We start from the raw sequence: 5,569 nt of genomic DNA, 5'->3' as shown, positions 1-5,569 counted from the left end.
CACATCACAGTGAAACAAGCACGGACTCACCAGCTACAAGGTCTATATGGTAATCTTTAAATTTTTTGTTGTTGTTGTTATTTATTTCCTTTCCATCTCTGGCTTTCCACTACACTGAGAGCTCTTCCAATGAAGGCTTTTGAGTTGATCCAACGTTTCAGCAATTCATGTTCACACCTTGAGTGGGGCTATGCAAGAGGAAGCCACCAGGGGGCATCCAAGAGGCAGCAACCGACAGAAGGAGGTGCAGCCAGCTAAGGCTGTTGGTGATTTGGTAGACAAAGGGTTTTCTTTTCTCTAGATCTGTTTAAAGAGCAAAGATTAGGAGTGGGGACATAATCCATAACCCAGAAAGGTGTGCATAGATAGCTCCAGCATCAAGATGGATAGGACCCAGAGATCCAGTGTGAGTTGCAACTCTCAGAAAGGAGCCATCATTTTGTGTGTGTGTGTGTGTCTTTTTGCCATTTCTTGGGCTGCTCCTACCGCATATGGAGGTTCCCAGGCTAGGGGTCGAATCGGAGCTGCAGCCGCCGGCCTACACCAGAGCCACAGCAACTCGGGATCCGAGCCATGTCTGCGACCTACACCACAGCTCACAGAAACGTCGGATTCCTAACCCACTGAGCAAGGCCAGGGATCGAACACTCAACCCCATGGTTCCTAGTCGGATTCGTTAACCACTGCGCCACGACAGGAACTCCAAGCCATCATTTTTAAGTCAAGGGCAACAAACTTTCCAAACCACTGGATAAAGTTTTGGCCCAGTTCAAAGATCTCAACAAAGGATAGGCATCACAGAAGTGGCTTTGCCAATGGCAGGGGGGTTGGGAGCGGGATGGACAATGACATGATTTCATTATTTACCTCTTGATTCTTGCAACAAGCATTCTTGCTTACCCACCATGCACCAAACATAGTTCAAGGTTGTTGTAGTAGATTACAGATTCCTCCTGACAAAGTGACTTTGCAGCTCCTCCCATCAAGAGGTGACATGTGTATCTCTTCCCTTCGAACCTTGTCTTGGCCTTGTAACTTGCTTTGGTCAATAGAACATTAGTAAATGTGATGCAAGCAGATGTTTGGTGATGGCTTATGCATCAGAATTTTCATCTGGATGCTCTGTGGAGCCAGGAGCACCAGGGGAAGAAGCCTGTTGGAGGATGAGAGACCCTATGGAGCAGACATGAATCATTCCAGTTGAGCCCCAACTCCTAGAACAACTAGCCTGCCAACTTCCAGACACGTGAGTGAAGTATCTCAGGCTACATACGGCCCCAGTCAGTCTGGCCCAGACCATCATTATTGTTTGGACGATCCACAGAATTATGACAAATAATTACTGCTTTTAGTTTTAAGCCATAACATGGAAGTTTTTATGCAGCAAAAGCTAACTGATGCATTACTCTAAAAGGGATATGCTAATGCGTGAAAAAAGAATCTCTGCTCTCAGAGTTCCCATTGTGGTTCAGTGGGTTAAGAACCCAACTAGTGTCCTTGAGGATGTAGGTTCAATCCCTGGCCTCGCTCATTGGGTTAAGGATTCGGCATTACATTGCTGTGAGCTACAGTGTAGATCGTGTATGCGGCTCGGATATGGTGTGGCTGTGGCTATGCTGTAGGCTGGCAACTGCAGCTCCGATTTGACCCCTAGCCTGGGAACAACTTCCATATACTACAGGTGCAGCCCTAAAAAAAAATCTCTGCCCTCAAACTAGCCTGCTGTCCACTGAGGAAGAATGACATGTAATCAACTAAGTCAGTGCCATAAAGGCAGGGAGACACTAACTGCTCAGGAGTACTGAGCATGACTTATCATAGGTGGGTTTTAAGTAGAACTTGGGTCTCTCAACACTGAACCTGGCCCTTCTTTGACTCAGTCCTGGTGACTTGACATTCCTGTGCTTTTTCTCATGTCTGACGTTGGCTGGCAGCTAGGGGCCTGTCAACCCAATACACTACTTCAGCCTTTTTGGCAGTGACTGTCCCTCCCTTCTCCCAAAAATTACTAAAATTGGGGAAAGACATCTAAATAAATGAGATATTGTAGGCAGAGCTATAGTTAGGTGGTTTGGGGGGGTAAGGATATTTATTTTTCATTATACTTTCTGTGGTTTGGGGAAGTGACCCAGGCTTGTTTCAGCCTTGGTTATAAAAGGACTTTTTTTTCAGGAGGCAGGGCATGCCCACAATGTACAGAGGTTCCCAGGCCAGGGATCAAACCCATGCCACAGTAATGACAACACCAGATCCTTAACTACTAGGGCACCAGGGAACTCCTTAAGAGAGCATTGTAAAAAAACCCTTTCTTGCTGCTTTTTAGTCATCATCTTCCTTGAGCAGTCTAAGCGAGGCATGCAGGAGTGGAGGGAGATCTGCCCCAAATCTTAAGTCCTGATCTCCTTTTTTTGTGTATTACTTTCTACCTGCTGGATTTCCAGAAGGTAGTTCATGAAGACAAGCTCCATACTCAGATCCTGTAGTCTGCAGAGCACCTGCAGGGAAATGGGACACTCATAGCCTGTGCAGTGGTCCACAGGCCACCTAGCCAGAGGGCCGGGTCGCCATTTCCACACTGCACTTGTTTGTTTCATTAGAAGACCCAAAGGACTTCCACTGATAGGTTCAGAGCTGCGGCAAAGTGGTCTCCCTCTCTCCGAACTGGACTCTTCCACCCTGCCCAACCAGCACCCCACCCAACCTTGCTAAGTTTAAGATTGTTTTCCCTGGGGTTAAAAAATGGTCACATCACACATTCTCCAAGAACAAGCCTCTACTGTGTGAGATAATCAGGTTAACTGTATGATTTAGATCCATATGGCTACAGTTAAATCTTGGAAAGAAAAAACACATTCAGCAACACTGATGCAAGGAATAAAAGAAACCTGGGAGGAATCATTAGTAATTATCAGCAATGCTAAAGAATACCAACTATTAGAATTGTGTCTGAGTGTTGGGGTATTAAATTTTTTTAGTTTGATACTGGGTTTTACACACACACACACACACACACACAGACACACTGCCTCCCCCTCCACATCCCCCTACTGATTCTTTAACTTTTAGACCCAGCTCTTGAAGCAAGGGTAAGAGAAAATCCTTCCTTCCCTCATAGAGCACTTTTTAAGTGTTTTGCATGGGATTATCTCATTTAATCCCTGCAAGGAAACTAGGAGGCATGTAGTGTCATTGTCCTCATTTTCAGATAAGGAAATAGCCTTAGAGATATTGAGTAACTTGCTGATGACCAAAAATATAGGGTTTGAGACTGAAGCACTTGCGTGCCAGCACTCCGCACTGCTCTGCAGAGCCCAAGAGAGACCTTTGAATGGTGGTGGTCAAGTGAAAAATGGGGAAAAAATGTGTCCAGTGGGTTACACATTTTTAAAAATTAGAAAACCCACAGCCTCTCTTTGTAAGTAATAAATCAGCTCTGAACTGAGGAGGGAGTTTCTGGAGACTGTATGGTGAATGAAGAGCAAAGCAGGACTTCCCTTGACACCCTTGGATTCTGCCGGATGCCATTTAAATTCTTTTCAGGCCTAGAGGGAGAAGAAAGTCTTCCCTATTTTTATACAAAGATATCCTTATTCAGACACCAAAATCTGACAAAGCACACAGAAAAACCATGGCCAGTATCAATACAAGCATCTTAAAAATAGCAGATATAATATAAATAGTACACCCTGGAGCCTTCCTTATGAATGCAAAAATGATTTGACATTAATAAATTTATTGCAATAGATAGCATTTGAGATCAGAAGTAAAAAATAATAGAATTTCTTTTTAATATTTTATTATGGTTGATTCACAGTGTTTTGTCTATTTCCATTGTAAATAAGAGAATTTTATGATGCAGTCCTAACTTTCAAAAAAAACCTCTTAGTATTGTAAAAATGTAAGAAACATCATCTGAGGACAAAAAAGAAGGTGGTCTCAGAGGTGGCATTATAATTAATAGTGAAACACTAAAAGCAGTTTCAGCAAAGTGTGAAATTGGAAAAGGATGTTTGATGTCACTCTGTTATTAACACAAAATAATGTGAAGTATAATTTTGAAAGATAGAAATATTATTTGCAGAACAATTCACTGGAAACTTCAGGAGAATTGGCTGTTAGATAAAAAAGGAATCAGTAAAATGGGCAGTAACAAAACAAAATCTGCAAACTCATTATCTTTCCTACACACTAACTGTCATCAAAAAACAATGAATGATGTCAGCCACGTGGTAGAGTGAAGAGCTACCTCTTTTTATCCCCTTAAATCTGTAACCAAACGTCCACAACTCAGCATCCTCTACCCAACACACTAGGACACCAGAGAATTTCATACATCTATACAGCTAAAGGTGGGTAGAGGAGCCAGAAACGCAGAGAGGAGGCAGAACCCAGGGAACAGCAGAGTTGGTCCCTGCAATCCCAGCTCTCTGACCATGGCATCTGAGCCCACAGCTTCAGAGAACCCAGTAGCAGAGGAGAGGTGGTGCCCATGACTCCAGCCTCCTGACCACAGCTGTGCCTGGAGCCACAGGGACCTGGGTAGCAGTGGCAGTGGAGCCACTGAGGCACACATAACCCATTCATCTGCAGTGGTGGAACCCTTGCACCAGACATGGTAGAGGCACCTAAATGACCCCAGCTCTACACGCCCCCAATACCATCCTCCTTCCCCCATGGCAACAGAGCCTGCAACTCAGGGGATCATAGACACTATGGAGGAGCCAACCATCCCAGTGACAACAGTGGTTCTGGCAGAAGTAAGGCATCAAGGACCTCAGAGGCACAAGAAACAATAACAGGCACAGAGCCACACCCCTTACAGAGACAGCAGAGGGTGTAAAGTATGACCAGGGGCTGCTCAGGTAAGAGAAACCAAAAACTTGTGTTATAGTGCCACCTACCTGAACAAAGAAGAAAGGAGTCTAACTGCTAACATCATTAACTTTAAATGTACAAAGAGAGGAACAAGAACCAACAACACGATAACATTATACCAGAATAGCTGTCCTGAAGACACTTTACGAGCTATAAGAAAACACAAAAAAAACAGATTAATGAGCTCAGGAGTAAAATTAACAAACAAAAGGAATAATTTACCAAAGAGAATACAATTCTAAAAAAAGAATCAAACAGAAATTCTGGAACCAAGGAACTAAAAAAATGTATTGGCACTGAAAATAGAGCAGATCTCATGGAAGAGAGAATTAGAGAGCTTGAAGATAGAAAGCTGCAAGTGATACTAATAGAAGAGGAAAGAGAAATAAGGTGTTTAAAATGAGTAAATTCTGGAATTCCCATCATGGCGCAGTGGAAACAAATCCGACTAGGAACCATGAGGTTGTGGTTCGATCCCTGGCCTCACTCAGTAGGTTAAGGATCTGGCATTGCTGTGAGCTGTGGTGTAGATTGCAGGACGTGGTTCAGATCCTGCATTGCTGTGGCTGTGGCATAGGCCGGCAGCTGTAGCTCGGATTGAACCCCTAGCCTGGGAACCTCCATGTGCTGTAGGTGCAGTCCTAAAAAGCAAAAAAAAAAAAAAGTAAAAATGTAAAAAGAATTTTTTTAAATA

The sequence above is a fragment of the Phacochoerus africanus genome, chromosome 1 (assembly GCF_016906955.1).
Source record: "Phacochoerus africanus isolate WHEZ1 chromosome 1, ROS_Pafr_v1, whole genome shotgun sequence".
Lineage (NCBI taxonomy): Eukaryota > Metazoa > Chordata > Mammalia > Artiodactyla > Suidae > Phacochoerus > Phacochoerus africanus.
This window is presented reverse-complemented; position numbering follows the sequence as displayed.